Source organism: Micrasema longulum, unplaced genomic scaffold (assembly GCF_059751315.1).
Source record: "Micrasema longulum isolate JH-2025_06_02 unplaced genomic scaffold, ASM5975131v1 h1tg001056l, whole genome shotgun sequence".
Taxonomy (NCBI): Eukaryota; Metazoa; Arthropoda; class Insecta; order Trichoptera; family Brachycentridae; genus Micrasema; species Micrasema longulum.
The window spans coordinates 380,994-402,405 of NW_028278244.1; the positions used below are offsets into that span (position 1 = coordinate 380,994).

General features: G+C 32.3%; 1 protein-coding gene across 1 annotated transcript in view; it reads left to right on the forward strand.

Annotated features, from left to right (window-relative positions):
- The first annotated feature begins 534 nt into the window (after positions 1 to 534).
- The window catches only part of LOC148277284 (transmembrane protein 198), a 58,161-nt gene continuing 37,283 nt past the window's right edge, over positions 535 to 21,412 (forward strand). Inside the window, exon 1 of the mRNA XM_088233102.1 lies at positions 535 to 777. The gene's annotated coding sequence lies outside the window, so the exon portion shown is untranslated. The remainder of the gene's footprint in view (positions 778 to 21,412) is intronic.

The following is a 21,412-nucleotide window of genomic DNA, read 5'->3' on the forward strand; positions in this document are numbered from 1 at the left end:
CGAGTATGTTCTCAAATTTAACAATAGCAAAGCATTACCGGGTTCAGCTCCTATTATTTAAAAGTTAATTATACATATTACATTTTCAACAACTTTGGACATGATTTTGTTAGTCTTGAACCGTTGAGTAAATAATTCTAGTTCAGTGATTACTTATTCGTCGGAGTTTGATGTGAACATAGCTAACTATTATGGTCAGATTCTGCGCAGGTCATTCATAGCAGACATCTACCAGCTTAAATGAAAAACGACAGAAGCGTGAATTCATTATTTTTATTACTTTTGAATATGATGTTATGGTCGGAATTGTTTAATTGTGTTCTATATCGTGTGGTAGGTAATTAAATATATCTAAAACAGTTAAAAACGGTTGAATTAAATAAGTTAAATGCTTTTATTTATTATTTGGTATGAAATAACAAACTTGAAGTATTTTGGCTGTGAATGCGAGTGAGGGTTCAAATTATTATGAAAATCATGGGAAATTCGCAATATGTCTTCATGCGCATGCGCTCTTCGATCGTCTAGCGCCACGGAGTTTCTCCGACCGGCTTTTCACACCACAATATAATTCAGTTCTTGGCTATCTTCGTCTGAGCGCACGTGGTCGATGGGCCTATCGCGTTTCCCGCCCAGAAGTTCGTTTGTTTAATTCTCTATTGTATATTTACATAACCAGTGGTCAATTCTTCAAGAATAATACAAAAGAAGCATCACAATAACCTGCAATTGAAAAAGGTCAAATATCAAGAACCTGCCATCTGACGTACCAGCCATGTAAGTTAATAAATCCTTATTGAGGCATACAATTTAATCAAATCAAATGATATTTCAAGTTGATTTCGAATGATTTTTTCAGTGAGTGTACCTAACGTTTTTTTATGATATGATTATCAAATTTATAATTCATTTGAGTGATCGCGAACGTATCGCTTTCTTTGTCTGCCATTGTTATCGGTATATAGCGAATCGATATTTCTGTCAGGCATATTAATCTACGGTACCGTTCTTCGCAAGAAATTATGTATGATCAGAATAATAAAGCGAATTAAATTACCAAATCATTCCATATTAAATACTCATCAATGATTAATTTGTTATGTATAAGGCGTCAAAAGGTTCAATATACGGTTAGCACAAGTAGAGAATTGGTGGCCATGTTTTGAAGGTATTTGGCGATAAATATATCAATTATTATCAATGTATTACCTGATAACTATCTGATACGTAAATTGTATTTTGATAGTAATTTATTATTGGCTGACCTTTTTTATCAATATTTGATAAAATATAATTAAACATTCATTAGTCTCACTTTAACAGTTCTATTTATTTCAAAAACAAACACACGTAATTACGTGGTACTCTTTATTTAATTTTAATTCATAACAATTAAAAATAAAATACAAAAAGTTTTTGATTGACTTTATAATAACTTTAACCTGTGCTGTTAAATAAAGCACATACCTAGTTATTTCCATTTATAGTGCATTTATGTTTATTATACCTACATGTTATTACGCTGTTATAATACAATTAACAAAATAAACATATTACAACGGAGATGAAGAACATTTAAGAGAAGGTAATGTAGAAGTCTAGGCATCTACAGGGCTTATGACCTGTCATTGGCTGGTATGAGTGGCCACTTTACACAGTGTGTAACATTCACCATTCTGCCCATATTTGAACATCTATATTCCTTAAATTCTTCAATCTGTTGATGTTTGTGAAGCTAAAGAGCTGAAACCTTTATTTATGCGGGTGATATTCATCTAATTGAATTATTTCACCTACATACTGGGTAACGCCTGAAAATGTTATTTTTTCAATTTCTATACTTCTTCATGGACCAGCTGGATTTATCAAAAATCTTTTGAGTATTTTATGTTCTATGCTTTAATTTTGGTTTTAAAAAGGATAAACTTTAGAAAAAAAAGAACCTAGACATCACAATATTTTGAGTTAGTCCAAATGTTTGTAAACAAATGACTGGATTTCACCCCCTAGAGAGTCATAAAGATGAACAAATTACAACTGGGATGGATACAATTTTAGAGACTCTTCACAACAATAAAGGTTTCAGCCCTTAAACGCCACTAAAATCAACAGATGGGAGAATTAAAGAAATATGGATGTTCAAACATAAGCAAAATGGTAAAAGTTACACAGTGTGTAAAGTGGCCACTTAAACCAGCCAATGACATGTCATAAGCCCTGTAGATGCCTGGAATTCCATATTTCCCTATCTAAAATGTTATCAATCCTTATTGTAATTTGTTAAACCTAGATTTACTTGAGAAATTTTAAAACGAATACATCGGCCTCACAAATAAGTTAAACGACCTTATGAAAAATATGACCTGTTTAATGTTTTCTTTGTTTTAAAATATGTTATTTATAGGTAATTAATTTTTATCTTCCCAAATCAAAAAGATAAAAATGTTTATCTTTTGCACTCGGGAAAGTGGGTACATATTTTGATATCGGCTAATACAATATCAGATAAAAATCATGTACAAACAAAAGTAATAAAAAAAACATAGTAAAACCTGTAAAAAAAAGAAAACATATGTTAGAAGTAAAATGTGGCTCTTCTAATAATTAAGTTTTAATTTTTTTGAGAGTTAGTAAATTAAAACTGAAATTGAAATAAAACTAAAATATAATTCAACGCCATTCCCTTTCCGCACCTAATGGTGCATAGGCCACTGCATCGGTACACCAATCGCAGTGTATGTTGAAATATAATTAAAACTACAAAGAAAAATGTTGGTCTGAAAAATGAAAATTTGCAAAATTTTTCATAGTTTTGTCGTAAGTGCCAAAATAAAATATTAATTATGAGTTCTAATTTGATACTGCAATTTTTTTTTGTTTGTACGAGCTACTGTAACGCAATGAGGAAGTTCATTGGTTTTAAAAAAAAAAAATTGCTAATGGACTATTCAATGTAGCCATTTTTTAATGTATCGTATAATCAGCGCTATGATTTTTTTAAATTGAAATTACTCTGCGCGTGACGCCACGAATTCTAGTCGGAGAGTTCAGATAATGGCGAGTTGGGTTTCCGGAATTCTCGTGTTCAGAAGAACTATTGACGTCGTTCAAAGTAGTTCGTTTTTTTTGAAATAATAGGTTGGAGAAAACGTAATTTCGTATTTTTTGTTTTATTTCAATGCTTCATGAAAAATGTTACAATCGTTCGATTTAAATCAAATATGCGCCGTTCAATTTGATCACTTGTTGCTAACGAGAACTCAACTTTATAATGCCCCTCTCGTAGAAGCCTTTGTCCCTATTTGCAAAAAGCTCGGACAATCAATTTTCACAGGCCTCTATTAAAGCCAAATTTGTATCCCCAAGCGCGTTGGCCATAGACAGGAACAGGTAGTAGTCACTTGGTGCCAGGTCTGGGCTGTAGGGTGGATGCATAAGAACTTCCCTTCCGAGCTCCCGGAGCTTCTGGCGCGTCATCAAAGATGTGTGCGGCCTGGCGTTGTCCTGATAAAACACGATTCCACTCCTATTGACCAATGCTGGCTGTTTCTGTTTGATCGCCAGCTTCAAACGGCCGAGTGTTCACAGTAGAGGGCAAAATTAAGCGTTTGGTCATAGATGAGTAGCTCATAGTAGAGTATTCCCTGCCAATCCCACCAAACACACAGCAACACCTTCCTCGTAAGTTTTGGCTTGGACACGGTCTGGGCCGCTTCGTTGGCTTTCGACCACGATCTATGTCGCTTGACATTGTTATAAGTGACCCATCACCAATCACCATCCGCTTCAGAAATGGGTCGATTTTGTTACGAATCAGAAGCGTTTTGTCGACGGAAATTCGGTCCATAGGGTTTTTTTGCGTCAGCTCGTGTGGCACCCAAACATCGAGCTTTTTTTAATCCAGCCTTCTGCAAATGGTTCAAAACAGTTTTATGAACAATATTCAGCTCCTGGGCGATGCTACGACTGCTAACATGACAGTCTATCTCGATATTTTCCATGATTTTATCGACATTTTCGACGACAGGCCTGCCAGAGCGTGGTGCATCATTCACCTCCACTACACCAGAGCGGAATTGCTCGAACCACTGTTGTGCACCACAAATCAAAAGAGTGTCGGCCCCGTATACATCGAATTTTTTTTTGGCTGCATTCAACGCGTTTATACTTTTCAGGTAGTAAAAATGTAAAATATGGCGAATTTCTTCTTTGGAGACCTCCATACTTGACGCACGATAGTTCACGACTGAACTGACCATGCGCAATACTGTCAAGGAAACGTTCTTTAGTATACACTCACAACTTTACAACGCCGTATCGCATGATCCGTTCTGACCAATAATGAACGAGATATACCTAGTTGAAAAAAAAGGGCGCGAATACGAAATTACTTTTCCCCAACCTGATATTACATTTTTTTTCATACGTTTTTAAGAAACTTCGCCGTACAATAAATTGGATGGTCTATTTCTTACCGCGCGTTAGAAAGTATGGTTTATATCCAATTTCCCGTAGCACTGAACTTCCTCATTATGTTCCAGTCTCGCGCACTTCCTACGAGCTACCGAGGGGCACCACGTGGAGGAGAAAATGGAAAATCAAAACAACTACTAGGTATCCCGGTGCCCCCGGATCGCTTCGGAGCTTATTATCCCCCGCTGCTCCACTGCAACTCATTCATTCATAACTCGAATAAACTATGTACCTTAAGGCGGCGGTTTCCAACCTTGATGCTACTACGCCTCCCCGAAAAAAAAATTCCGCGCCTCCGTACTTTTATTTTTTTCATAGTTATAATAATATTGACTCGTTTTAAATAATAAAATCTTTATTACAACAAAAAAACTGTAAATTGTAATCAACATAATAATAACCAGGTTATGCTATAACACCTACTTAAAAAAAAAAACCTTTATCAGCATAAAAAATAAAACATACAGTGAAAAAATGGAACACTTAAGGTTGAACTTGCTAAAAGAGAGTCTGGCTCTTGTGTTTGGCAAGTTTACAAAATATTATAAAAAAGAAACAAAAAAAGCAAAACGAAATAATAAAATAAATAAAATATTAAAACTTTACACTAATAACAAAAAAAAAAAAAAAAAACTTTATAAATTGATATATACAGGCACATATTATACATACATCTTTATTTTCAAAATACGGTTAATATTAATTATGTCAGGAAGCTTTTCTTTAATTTATTCTTAAATTTTTCGTAATTTATTTCTTGACGTAGATTTTGTGGTAAATTATTGAAAAGCCCCAAATAAGTATTATGATGTTTGACCGTGGTAGTTTTAATTCTATGTAGAGCGAGGCATCCAGATCTTAACCTTCTCGTAATACAGTCCGATGGGAGGCTCTCCTTATGCACCTGGAGCATACAACACTTTCCGTAGATATCATCCACTCTTAAAATATTAAATTCTTTGAACAGTTCGGTAGTTAAGAACAAGGATGGTTTATAAAGTTTAATTTTAATAATTTTGTTCTGTAGAACATTTAAGGGTCTAAGATGAGCGTTAAAAGCCCCCCCCCCCCCCATCCAACTATTGCATATTGAATGATTGACTGTACTAGAGCATAATAAACTGTCTTCAATTGATCCGTCGCGTCGATAAGATACCTCTAAGCTTAAAAAATATGTGGAATAATTTTCTTACGTTCGTGCATATTTATTTTGGAGGATGGTACATGATCAAAAAGTTGAATTCGAGGGTTGTTGTTGTTTATCGGCACAAAGTTTATCAAATCTTTGGAGCATTGTGGAAAGTGCCTCTCCTATTTCCTTTCCGGCTTTTAACCTGGCTCGATATTTGGTATTCATTGCAGCCAGTGCCGAATAGCCCGTTTTGCATAAATAAGACTTTATAAACGGTAGAAGTACCTGCATTTCTTTGCAATACAAAGATTTATACTCTCCACTAAGATTCATCTGAAATTGAATTAAGGTTTTATTTTGAAACTTTTGTTTTAGTTAGCTATTCCATCAATTTTGGAACCTCCCCTGGCAATAGGCGCGTCTCCCCTCGGAGGCGCGTCTCCCATGTAGGCAACCGCTGCCTTGAAGAGTAACCCGCGGAAGTCACGTTGAACGAAATGTTCGGGAAACAAGATTTCGTAATGATTGTGCGATTTCCAAAACATGATAACTTTTTAACCAAATGAGATAATTTCAATCTATAATTAATTTTTCCATGTAAAATAATGATATTTTTTTATTTAATTTATTTTCTTCTATTTTATTGGAAAGCCAACAGACATTTATCTTTATATATAATTCCTCTGTACGTGCGATGTCATTGTACTCCTTCTAAACGGCTTAACCGATTTTCAGAGAAATATAGATCTTTGCGCTGAGCGTGTTCGTAGATATTAAAATATTCAATAGAATATGTAAAAAAAAAATTAAGAGCATAAATGTTTAATTCATCGATTTACCAGGGTTGCATTCAAGGAGAATGCATTTGTAAAAAAATGGAAAGATATTGTTTTTTTGTGTATAAAAAAGTTTGTTTTTGAATGTTTACAAACAGCATTCGTTTTTTGTTGTTCTTAATCAGATTGTTTCCTTAAATTCCATATAATTTCCAGCCATTTATTTCTTTTTGTTGGATTTTTGGTTGGTACTACTAAAATAATATTTAATTCAATACATTTTTAAAAATCGTATTCCTACATAAGTACACCCCTTCGTTGGTGAGACGAGCGGAGTTTGAAGTTTGTAAAAAGAATGCCATATTTGAAAAAAATATTTATTTTATGTTTTGGAATTCAACCATAAACAAGTACCTACTTAAATTCAATATTTTTTTAATATTGACGGTTTTTAGTTTTGGAATTTAATCACAAATAAGTACTTCTAAAACGAAAGTTGAGTTTAACTACAGTTTAATTTATTAACGAATTCGGTTTAACTATCATTCTACTATCAATGCATTGTTTCACCCGCGTTTTTACTTGAATAAAATATAACCACTGTTTTATTCCAAATCTCAAAAATAGAAAATTAAGTTTTATTCAGATTTTACACATTGTTACACTGTGGAATGTGACTTTGCAAACGTCAAAAAGGCGAACAAATTAAACCACGTGACACAACATGGCATATTTAAACGTAATCAAATAATAACATCGGTCAACAGAATCTTAAAATAATAATAAAGTTTGACGATTTCATAGAAATTGAAAAAATTACAAATTCTTCAAAATAAGGCAATGAGGATTTTACTCAAAAGAAATATCTATTCTAATGTAGAAAGAATACAATACACAATAAAGCAGCAAAGAAAATATAATGTAGCAATTTTTATACATAGAGTAATTAAGAAGATGAATAAAATAAAAACAATAATAAAATTTAACCAGCAATGTCATACATATGAAACAAGGGATAAAAAAAAGATTAAATCACGCCATGAGGAGAAAACAGAAATTCAAAACTCATTGTGCAACGATTGAAGCTGTACAATGAGTTACCTGAAGAAATAAAGGATATAGAAAAGATCGAAATATTTCATATTAATTTGAAAAAATATGCTATCGAGAATTTTTTATAAAAAAATTGTAATGTTATTAAAAGTTTATTTTAGTTGTTAAGATGTTATGAACTAACTTAATAAAGCATATATATAAATAATAAAAACTGAAAAAAATAACAATATTTTAATATCTTATTTGAAAACAAGAATGATAAGAAAATTTAAAAGACGACAAAAATACGGTAATCCAACAAGCTCTGAAATATTATAATGTAAGCATAATATAATCATAGAATTAAGAATAGTCCAGAAGGAGCGTAAAATCTTATTTGAATACATCGGACTGTGTCCAAAAAAAACCCCCACTTTGCCCCACTTACGCCGCGCGCATGCGCGAAGTCACCGCGTAATGTCAGACCGCGAAAAATAAAATTAAAAAAAGATTTGTCCTAATAAATATTCGATAATAAAAAAATAAAAACTGTTTTAGTAGATAAGTAAAGGGTCATTTAATAAAAGTTATTTAATTAATGAACTTTGATTCTTATTTTATGTATACAATATATGTAAAAACTGTTGTTTTTTTTCCCCAAATAAAAATAAATAAATAAAGATAACCGGTAAACGTCAAAAAATTACACCATCTCCATTTTCTACTATTAACGTTTTACACGCCAACATTAGCGGGTTGAATTTTTAACTAACGTTTAAAGAGTTTTACTAACCACCTTTAGTTACTATGGATGAAACAACAATTTTTTCTATTTTGGACTATTATTACAGATTTTTTACTATAACTAACAATCATACAACCGGGCCTTAGCCAATCGGCGCAGGATAACGAGGTATTGCACACTTTTTTTGGTTTTGCTTTGGGCAACAGCAAATCACACAATGACGAAACAAAAAGATTGAAATGTCAAACTCAATGTCAAATGTCACTTAGTATATTGTTTATCGGAAAAACGTTTGCTGAACTAGCTAATGGCAGGCAAGCCAATGTTCGGGCAGGACAACGTCTGTCGGGTCCGCTAGTTATATACATATTTTGATTTCACTGCACAATTTATTTATTACTTTGCGATTTAAATGCTGGCGATGTTTGCTCTTCCATATCGACGTTTTTTTATTGTTTTACATTTATATATTCTTTCGTATTAATTTTATTGGTAGAAAATTTTGTATGAGTCGCGCGAAAGGCCGGGCGGTAAGATCAAATTCGTTTGTTCTTACCGCGCGACCATACCGAGGTAGGTTATTTGCTGGTCGTTAGCTAGGCCCGAGAAACCGGCGGTAACGACCGATTAGAAATGTATGGTAAAATCGCTCGCTTTTAGGCCTCGAACGTCAGTTTGTCGCGCCCGCCACAGGCCTCGTACTATAGCCATGTGTGGCGTTTTTAATACGTTTTCGAATGTTTGAAATTATCGCGCCCGCTGTCGCTACCGCGTAAGGCCCGCACTATGGACGAGCCCTTAAGCTCCATTACATGGAATAAAAGCGTTTCAAATTTTTGATTTGATTTTTAATTTAACAACAAACGTGTAATGGACGGTTTCGGTGTGCGCTTGCAATTCTTAAGTATAAAAAGTAATGGCGCAATTGGTGAGACGGCCGACTGTGAAACTGGCGTCGCGGGTTCGATTCCCGCCATTTGCAACCAAAAATTCAAGAAATATTTTTTCCTCAATTGGTCTAGGTGTTGGGGTGTATTTTTCATAACTTCGTTTTATTTCTTCTATTTAATCCTGTAAAATATAAGCTTATCTTGTTTTACATTAAAAAATAAAATAATAAATAAGAACTATGCATTTTGAAGTTCTAATCTAAGTTATGATTCGTGGCCTGTTTTTCGGATAGGTTTATATATTGGTTGGTATGTAGGTACATTTCGTCGTGGTCGTAGAACAACGACGGATGTGCGAAAAATGTGGCGTTGACTTTCTTTTACATTTGATCTTGAAAAAGTTATAATAAAGGCTTCATATTTCAGGTTTAAAAATAAAGAATGTTTATAACTAACCCAAGAATAAAATAAAGGAATACTTTTGTACTTATCAAATTGTGACATAAAATGTCAAAAAATATGTAAATCGCTCTAGTCGACATGCGATACAAGACTTATATATGTATCTATTTTTTTTAAATTATAAAATTGTGTTTTTTATAATCTTCAAATAAATCTTTCCACACCAGATTTGGAAAGTCTAATTTGTATAACTATGCTGGATTTTAATACAAAAAATATTATACCTTGCTACCTGCAGAATGATATCCGCAAATACAGCAATAGGTACATCTGTATTAGAGAGAGCGCGAAGATAGAACATATAACAAGGAAGACAGAAACGCGGTTCTATAGGCGCCGTAGCCGATGTTGTGTGAAACAAATTCAGTCGGTTGTTGACAGTGATGGGGGACTCACGCGTTAGTTTTGAGCGGCGAATTTATGATTTTTTTATTTTTTGGGGGGCTAAATTGGCTAAATTGCATTTTTATTTTTATAAATTATGAAAAATTAATTATTAAACAGTAAATCTTCATGTTTTTTTTTCAAATGTCTGGGCTTTAGAATATTTCGTATATCACCGCTCGCAAAAGGATTATTTACCACAGTCTTTCAAGAGTTTAACCCCTCTCATGTAAAGTTGAAGAAAATCACACGCGTCGTTGTTCTACGATCATGAGATATTCAATATATCAAATAATTATTTTTATTCATGTAGGGACTTATTATTTGATTTGACATTTGTCACAATTTACAGTAAACACAAACTGTTTCGCATCAAGTCACATCCGTACCGGAATATAGAGAGTGGATACAGATAGTGGATACACTATAATACACAATTTAAAGATTTAATAAGTGATATTTTTTTCAGAATGCGAAAATATTGTAGACACGCATTGTAGACATCGATTGCATGTATTTTATAAAGGTATATTTAATGGAGAAATAACGTTGGGGAGAGTTAGGAAATACGACATACACAATCTACAAATTTATGCTGATTATTTTATTTATTTAAAACTTCAATCACAAAGAATAAGTACTTTGGCGGACTTATTGCTAAAATCAATATTTTCCAGCCAACCAAAAAACAGACTGGTCAAAAGAAGAGTTGGTCAAAAATTTGTACTAAAAAACGAAAATACATACCAAAAAGATACATGCATAAAAAAAAACTAAATTATTATAAATAAAAGCTCGAAAAAAATCGAGCATGTTTTAATATTATATCGACTCTGAGATCAAATAATGAAAAATGCAAAATAAGGAAAAATATGTTTATATATTTGTGGAGAAACGTAAAAATGATAACTCCGCCAATAGGCGGTCAATATTTTTATTTATGAAAACGATTAAAATTAAATGTGCCTTAAAAAAATGACAAAAATATAGCTAATCGCAAACCAATTTTCGTAGACGCAGTTGTATTAAAAATCTGTTTTTTTTTTATTTATAAAATTTTACATACAATCTTATGTACGTAGAATCGGTATTCGCAAAACGAAACATTATCGTCATTTTAATACAAGAGAGAAAGAATGCTTTTTACTCCATTTTAACACTGTTAGTTGAAAAGAAATATCGATATAACCGTTAAACTATGAAACAACTGATACATTTTGACAACCTAGTAAAAAGAGTGTATTCAAAACATAAGAAATGTATGTTCGGTGTAGTTATTACGTTTATCATTATACAGATTAGTTTTCCCCTTAGTATTAATTATTTATTTGTCCAAACTTGACCTTGAACAAAGAGAGGTATAAAGCTGCAACTCCAAATATTATGAACCTATTACTATATCGAAACCAAATGTTTCGATCTCTATTACAAGGTAATTTCATTAATGACAAAGTTTTTTTTTTTACTGTTACTCCTCAAAACATAAGACTTACAAAAAAATGTATGTTATATGATAAAATAAATAAATAAGTAGAGGTGATAATGTAGTGGTGACAACAAAATAAATAAAAATTACAAATTAAAATGTTTCAATTGAATTTATTTATCCATAGAATCACTTTGTGATGTGAAATCGCGCTCTGTTATCTATAATAATAATAAAATAAAACATGTAGTACTAAGAAAAATACGAAAATACCTAATGAAAATTTGTTTTACATAAAAAAATACGGTTTGTATTGCTTATAAAATACCTACCTAATTATTTTTTTTAAAAATAATAAAATTAAATTCTTTATTTGCTGAAAAAAATCTTTACTTTTGTTTTATCAAAGATCTAAACTAATTTTGTGTGACAACAAATTCATGGAAATTAAAACCAACTGTATTTGATTGATAAATATTCCATTACAAATGGCGATAGAGACTAAGTTTCAGTTAAAATATTTTCTAATTTAACCCAAACATTTTATATATAAAAAATGTATTAAAAAAAACGTATTTGCGTAAAAAAATTAAATAATGAGGATTCGAACCCCAATTCTACCCCCAAGAAAACTAACGATTTACCCACTCGAAAAACTGATTTATAAAACCGAATTATTTATTCATTGGTGTACTGATATTTTTTCTAACTTTCGACTGTTGTAACTTGTCTTGAAATAAACTATTTCTTAGTGATGATAAAAACAAAATTATTTTAAAGTTTTCCTCGTTAAGTAGGTATGGTGGTTTATTAAACAAAACATACATAATTGCCTTTTTAGAATCATTCTTTCATCGATTTTTATATCACATAAATATTCATAAAACGAGAAATATTTTTGAACAATAATTAATCAATTAATCAATATTTCATTGAATATATGTATATTATTGATTAGTAAATTAATAATAATCAATTAATAATTAATAAAATTTTTACGAAAAATACTTTCTCCTGAATTCAAATTCGCTAACGCTCGTTCACAAACTTAGTGTGATTACGAGTTACGAGCGCCAGCAAATTTGTTAGCCCTCATGAATGTGGCAGATAAGCACAGCGTGCTTATTAGAATGGGAAAGATATAATGCGTTGGCCACACACGGACACACGTCTCGGATGCCCGCGCTTGTATGATTGTATGCGTGAAAATGAGATAAGTTATTTTTTGTTTTTACCTTAATTATATTGTTATGGTGTTTGTTACAATCCATAAAGTGTAAAATTTCCGCAAACCAAGTTTTCCAGTGAAAACAAAGATAATGAGTTAACTGAGTTTCATATTTTCGTTTCAAATCACCTTAACCGCGGTTTCCCTCTTAACTCCATCTCCACCAATGAGGAAGTTCAGTGTGTTTCAAATATTTTTTTTGTTAATAGGCAATTTAACTAAGCCAAATTCATTTCTTATTTTTTACATGTATATATATTGTATTATCAGCGCTATGTTTTTTTTAAGTTTTGTATTTCTGAAATAATTCCGCGTGTGACGTCAGAGGTTCTTCTCTGTCAGTTCTCCCGATTGGTTCGTTTACGGTAAGCAAACCGGATATCATTCATAGCTCTCATATCATCGGTTGGTTCATATGAACCAGCGACGTCGTTCAAAGTAGTGCGTTTAAAAAAAAAAAAAATTCTTACATTTTCAAGAAACTTTGCTGTTCAATTGAATGCTCTAATTTTTACCACGCGCAAAAAAATATTTCTTGTATCAATCTTCCCGTGGGGCTGAAATTCCTCATTGGCCATACGCATAATTTGATAAGTTGGATCCAAGAAATTGATCACTGGTACCTACTCAGTGAAGTACGAAGGCTCTGTTAGACCCTTTCGCAAACTTCTGAATACGGTGCCAGACATCTGTAACTCGGAAGAGGTAGTTCGGCTGTCCGAAGCACCGCACCGCGTGTTTTGGCCACCCGGAACCCGAAATCATCCCTTAGAGTATACATACATCTATCACCCCCTATTAAACAATAATTCCGCCCCCTCTTAATCTGTAAAGTCAGTGCTTGTCAACTCGTATAACCAACAATATTGTATTTCTTTAACTTCCTAGTGCTTGTACAGTATGTAATGTATGAATTGAATCAATAAATATATTCGAAATATAACCAGACGTGTTACGTGTAAGTAAAATAAAAAAAATGTGTAAGCAATGATTTTTTGCCAAAATCCGGAATTTATTTTTATTTATGATTTTTTTTATCCACTATTGTTATTTTTTTAGTATACTTTATAAAGAGATTCCGGTGTATTTAGTATTATTCCGGGGTTTTGGTAAAGGGGATCTTTAGTAAAATATTAAAGGAAAAAAAAACAATAGTCTTCGGGAATGTATTCCTTTCTCTACTTGGATTGAAAATAGTTTTAACATCTATCGTTAAAATTTATTTATGTAACATAATAGTAAATAATTGGACCGGAGAGCAATAACTAGCTTCAGTTATGTCATAACTGTAACGCGCTCACGCCATTAAGAATTTCTTACTAAAACTGAAGTTCGTTTTATATAGATCAGTGCCGCGATTATAGACGCTATCTTTATCTGTACATATCGAGATGGTACATTTAATTTCTGTAGGAACTATCTCTTTTTACCTCGGTATGTTTTACCGACTTGTCATCTCGACGTCATATGATCGAACCCAACCAATGAATGACCCCGAAAATTTTGTCTGCCTTCCTAACCTCATTAAAATTTAAAATAGTTCTCATTTGCACTTCAAATAGGCTTTTGTGTGGTAATATATCCCAATTCGTAATGAATTGTTTGACCTCAGGAAGAAATTGGAAACTAGAAAAGCTAATGGCGATCAAAACCTAACCACAAATTATATTAACACTTCCCCAAAGATTTTAAATACCCTTCTAAAAAACTATACAAAAAAATACAATAAATTTAAATAATCAAAATGTTAGAGGCATAAAAACTTTTTTTTTTTTGCTGGCGACCACAATTTCTACATTAAATTATGATACAGTAATTCTTACAGAAACATGGCTTGATAAAAATATGAAGTCATCATAACTTAGTTTCTATAATTCATTTATTCATTTATACTTTTACAATGTTTGTATTCTTTTTTTCATTCAGAATAATGTTTCCTCACTGAGGTATCCCGTGCCGAGGGAAACATTTTACAATATGTAAAACATGCCTCAAATTAGTTATTTAACAAATTTAACATAATAATAAAATAAAAACGTAATCAATCTAATTGACCTAATTATCATTAACATAATAAGCAATATTAAGTAAAATAATCATAAATAACACAACCAATTTATTAGGTTAGGAAACTAAAAAAATTGTCTTGTTGGTCTATGTGGAACACGAAAGTTTATTAAAGTTAACAGTACTGGGTAATCTATTTTATTATTTAATAATTTATAAATAAACGAGAGGTAATTTATTGTCCTCCTGCTTGACAGTAATGGTAAATTTCAATTAGTCATCAGGGATTTATAATTTATTTCTGACACAGGTAGACCTAATTTAAATTGAATGTATCTTAAAAAAAATATTTGTACTCGTTCAAGATCATATGAGTTGCAGTAATAAGCGGGACTTCAAACTGTAGATGCATACTCAAGCTGTGATTTACAATAGAACAAAATAAAATCACGATTACGATGCAAGATACAGTTGATATGTTCGCTGACTTTTTCTCTAATGTTTATGATGATGCCGTAACTTTAAATAACACAATAGAAAATAAATTAACTGATCTTATTGACCTGCCTAACTTAACTTTTTCTGAAGATAAAATTATTTAGTTAGTCAAATCGTTGGATAAACGTAATTCTGCTGGCCCTGATGGTATTCCTCCAGTCTACATTATAAATCGTATTGATATATTAGCTCATCCAATTAAAATTTTATTCAATAAGTTTTAAACTATAGGCGTATTTCTCGATACATGGAGGTATAGCCACTTTACACCTATATTTAAAAATGGTAGTAACGATGAAATATCCAACTACAGACCTATTTGTATCCAGTCTACCCTCCCTAAGTTGTTTGAAAAACTTGTATTTGATAAATCAATTATACCTTTAAAACAAACAATTGCTCTTGAGCAACATGGGCTTATTACTGGTTGTTCAACAGTCACCAAGCTCATTCTGTCTGAGAATTATATTGCTAGTGTACTTCATAATATGCACCAGGTCGACGCTATATACATCGACTTTAGTAATGCCTTTGAAAGGGTTTTCCACTCAAACTTGTTGCTGAAACTTGGTCGACTGGGAATAAGTGATGAACTCTTAAAATGGTTCATTAGTTACTTACATAATAGAAAAACAGCAGTTAAATAAATTCCCATATCTCTTATAGTTTTTTAGCAACAAGTGGCGTACCCTAAGGATCGCACTTAGGACCTATTTTATTTTTAATCTGTATAAATGATTTTGTTGAAATTTTTAGCGACGCGACGTAAAATATTAACTTTTTGATGATGACCTTAAACTTTACTGAGTTGTTTATAATACTGATGATTTCAATACGCTGCAGATTAATCTCAACAAAATTCACGAGTGGTGCAATAAAAATAATTTGTTTCTCAACATGGACAAATGCCAGGTTATTTCCTTTTCTAAAAGTAAGAGACCTTAAATTTTCAACTATTAGTTAACAACGCAATAATTGAAAGAGTTGATTTCATTAGGGATCTTAGCGTATTTTTTTATGATAAACTTACATTTATCAAACATATAGACAAGATCTTAAATAAAGCGCTTGGTATGTTGGGATTTATTTGCAGGGTTACTAGCAAATAAAAAAATATCACACCAATCAAGTCACTTTATTGCTCCCTGGTTAGAAGTCGTTAAGCATTTTTTTTCAGTCTGGTCACCCCATTATAGTTTACATTCTGATTCACTTGAGCACGTCCAGAATAAACTTCTAAAATATATTAATTTTTAACTATATATTCCAGCTGCTTATTTAATTATTATTAATTGTTAGCAATTTTTTTTAAACTTTCCGATAGAAGAATCCTAACTGATCTAATATTACTTTTAAAAGTGATCAATTAATTCATTGAATGTCCAGATTTGCCGGAGTTGTTTCCCGGGTGTGTTTCCGCTCGACATACCTGCCACAGATCTAGGACGTTCTAGGACCAACTATCACATGCACTCGCCTATCCCTAGGCTCCATATATGTGGTTATCAATATGAGAACAAGGCTGATATATTTGGTTCTGGACTTGATAGTTATAAAACGAATCAGATTTCTTTTTTTCTCTCGCAATATAATTATAAAACTTTTTTTTATGTTTAAAAATGTTTTTCATTTTTGCTTTGTCATATTTATGAATATATTTCGTTAATATTTTTGGTTGCTTATGTGTATTTACCTACTTGTTACTATTGTTATAGTTATGGAACTTTATCATTTTTTGTTAAGTATAAATGTATATACGTATGTTTTTTTTATTTCATATGTATATTTACTATATTTTATAGGCAATTTAAGCTGTTTATGTAAAAATAAATAAATTAATTAATAAATTCAAGTGAAAAATGCTGGCTTGAACATGATTTTTTTAATGACTTTTGACAATTACTAAGACGGTATGCTTAACGATAGTCTGTATTTATCTACCGAGCGATCACAAAGCCGGCTCCTTTATCGTCTCGATGCGTACACTCAAGAATATAGTAAAACAGTTGAAAAAAATAAAATAACCAAAAAATATTTTCAAAATGGCAACTTTTGACGTCTTGATGTGTTTTTATGTTAATAGGGCAGAATCTAGCCATATAGGCGTTCGTTTTCAAAGCTGACAGTTATGTCAGAATCCAATTCGAATTAGAATTTGACTTATTTCTCTCTCATATTTTTAATAGACCTTTAAGAAAAAAAGTGCCAACCTCAGAACGATAAAAAATTATACAAATCGTTATTTAAGGAAAAATTACTTGGTGGAATAATTTTTTGTCACTTTTAATGCGTAAATATGCGTATCGAAGGGTACTACCCGTCGGCGTCAATACAAACCGATGTACTTACATGAAAACTTGATGGTGGGGGATAGTTAGTGTATCTTCGTAATCGTTTGGGAAAAATTATCTTCAACTATGACGTCATGATGAAGTAATATCACTTTAGTGCGTAGATATGTGTACCGTGACGTACGCTTCCCCTTGTTACATATCGATGTACCTATCCAAAACTTGAAGGTGAGTGGTCGGTAGTGTATCTTCATAATTGCTCGAGAGAATTTATCTTCAACTATACCGTCATGGTGAAAGTATGACATCCTTAGCTTTCCATCATTATCACGGCCCGGGGTCCGTAATCTAATGGGAAGTTCAAATTTATCTTAAATTTTATCTGCAAAGTAAAATTAAGTTTTCTGAATGAAAAATAAAATATACTTACAATTTTTGTTATCTTAACATGTTCAATTACATGTTACCGGCGAAGTTACTTTGAATTTTTAAACACATACATATACATATGTTCGCACATTATTATACGATGTTAATTTATACCGTCTCGATATGTACCGATGAAGATAGGATTTATATTTGCGGCCCAGAGAACTAAACGATAAATTATTTCGACTTATTTCGAGTTTTGATATTGTATTCAATGCTTAAATTTATAACACGTGCTAATTTAACATTTTTTAAATTAAAATTTTGCACGAGCATACAAATACTGTGAAAATTCAAAAAACAGTCGCCATGACAATTTTTAAGAAAATGGATTGCCATGAGAATCATTCTATTAATTTGAGACTCAAGATTATTTGTTATATTAATTATTTGCTATGTATTAACACTTTTGTAGGTCAACAATATTTTGAGTGTGTCCAAATTTTTGTAGATGAATGAAAATTATTGAACTTTTGCAACAGAGATTTTCCAACTCCAGATTTTCTTTTGCAGGATTTTTATATTAGCGTAGCCGCTGAATATAATTGTTTAAATATAAAATAATATAATAAATGTTAACCCGTCCTAATTTTTCCGTGTCTTGTGGATTTGGACGACTCGTATGAAATAGGTGTAAAGCCCACATGACTACACAACACCGTAAATTCAGGTTGCATTGATATTTATGCAGTATTATGCATTATTATGGATTATTTATGCATTATGTGGATTGATATCCTTGACCATTCTCCAACCACTGATGAAATCATCAAGGTGGTAAAATGCCTGAAGAACAGAAAAGCGCCGGGCAAAGTTGGGAATAGTCCTGAGCTGTAAAAAGTAGTTTGGATGCAATTGTTCAGTCTCTTCACACTTTATTATAAAAAATCTAAGATGAAAAATGTTGTCTGAGTGATTGGATTAATGGTAAAATCATTGAACTTCACAAGAAAAGCGACCCTTTAGAGTGCGATAATTACCGTGGAATAACTCTGCTGAGTGTTCCAGGAAAGATTTTTGCACACATTATCTTTGGCAGAATACGAGCTCATGTATTACAAATTCTCTGAGTCAACCAAACTGGTTTTATTCCCAGTATGCCGCGTGCGGACCAAATCTATAACATAAGATGCATTATCTAACAGAGGTTGACATGAACTCACCTCTTGCGTGTTGCTTCATTGACTATGAGAAAGCATTGACTATCTCTTTGGAAAAATCTCGATGCGTATGGTATTCCTCCTAAGATTATTGGACATATTAAAGCGCTCAACATAGACAGGAATTAACGTATGAGAGTCGGCAGCTCTTGAACTGGATGGTTCGGGGTCTCCACTGGAGTGAGGCAAGGCTGCGTCCTTGCACCGTTCTTATTCATCACGTTGATGGGCTTTATATTTTTCAAATCGATACCATCTGATTGAGGCATATAAATTGACTCCCCCGTGTGACTTGGAGTATGCAGACGATGCAGTTCTTCTTGAAAAGTCTGTAAGTGATTTTCAAAAAATCGTTAACCAACTGCAGGAAAACTCTGCTCGTCTGGGTCTTAATATTAATACCAAAAATACTCGAATCTTATGCAACAAATCATGTCCCGACCCTGATCAGCCTGCGTATAATAATGGACAGAGGATCGAGATAGTTGACAGCTTTTAATACTTGGGAGTTCACACAACTGAGGATAAAAGCATGCACAAAGAGCTCGCAACCGCCTAAAAATTTCTGGAGCAACTTTTACCTAAGTATCTATCATCTATACTCGGTCAAAACGAAATGCCGATTATTCAACTCTTATATAATGCCATTACTCTTATATGGGTGTGAATCTTGGCACCTTATCAAAGCTTCAAACACCAAACTTCTGAGTTTTGAGAGCAAGTGCTTGGGAAGAATATTAGGTATAAGGTGGTTCGATTTTATAACTAACAATTAAGTACGAGAATGGACACAGCAGCCTCCTATATAGAGCGTCTTGAGGATGCGGCGGTGGACCTGGCTTCGACACGTGCTGCGCATGTCTCAGGAAAATCTGAACCCAAGTTTTCTCTTCTTTAAACCTGCGGGAACACGCCGTCCTGGGAAGGCCGTTGATGACGATCTTTCGACTTTATTTGGCGGAACTAAGGGCGCTGGATTGACCTGGAAAGAGGCAAAAATGCTGGCTGGTGATAGGGTCTCCCGGAGGCAACTGGTGGTGTCCACATGCTTTACTTAGGAGCGGATGTGAAATAGAAGAAAACAAGAAGATAAATATTTTTTTCAAATTATTTATAGGGTTATCTCAAGTGAAAATCTTGCAAAGGAAAATCGAGTGGAGATTAGTCGGCCTTATGGTGTACTGGTGTGCAAGCGCGTTTTCCAGGTATTAAATGAATCAAAATATTTATTATAATATAATTATTAATACCAATCCACCCTATTTTATTTTATGGAGTCGTTGCCGTGTGGATTTTAACTATCTGAAATGGGCCAAACGCTTTACAAAATTTATTTCCTGGCGTTTTGAAATCGGCGGTTCGTATCTGACTTATTCATTCTTCCGTATATCCGCTTACACTAATAAAAAGCCAGTTACGCATTGTTGTGGTCATCATAATGTGTCTCTTTCGTGCGATTCTATGAAATGCAGTTTACAACAGAAATAGAATTGCTAAGTTATTTCATTTTGTTAGCTCGCTATATTATTTCGTTTCACTGTAATGCTATTTTATTTCATTAGTACGTGAAAACCTCATTATGTAATGCAATAAAATGTTAACTCACATACTTTTCAAAAAAAAAAAAACAACAGCTAGTAATTATTTAACTAATACATATTATTATACATCTGTATATTTTCTAATTGCTTTCAAATTAAAACTCTCTGATGACACTAGATGAATATTTCGATGGTATTAGGTCAAAACATATTAACTGAAATTTCGGCGATTTCATGTTATGTGTGTAATAAATATTTCATATCAACCATGTCGGGAATCAAACCCGAGAAATTTTTCATGGTAGTCAAACGCGCCGACCATTACATTACGAGGCGACAAAAAACACCTTAAACAATTCATAATAACGTCACAAAATGGCTAAATTATTACTGTCCTGTAATATTACAATTAACGATGTTGGCCTTTATAGATCCAAGCCACAGATAAATGAATATTATATGTCTATATATATAATAAATAATATAGTGTTTTTATATGTGTTTACATTTATTATATGACTATAATAATAAATGAACTTAACAATCTCTCGACTCCATAACTAATTAAAACGTTGTGTATTATATATACACATACATAATTTATGTGTAGCGTTAAAACATGTATTTTTGTACCTAGTGAAGCTACTATGAATTCTTGTATTATTTCATGTCAAAATGTTTTAGTTAACGATCTACTTTATTTTTATTGTATATTATGTTTTGTATTGCAATATCGATGGCTCAGTGTCATAAAACGACAGGTAAACAATTTGAAGTTTTGAGTAATAACATTATATTAAAAAAGATGAAGAAGGTTAAAAACTTTTTAAAAAAACATTGGATTTATCATGTTCGACGAATGTTTTTTTATATGACAATAAATAAACTCAATCTCTCGACTCCATAACTAAATAAAACGTTGTGATAATTTGAAT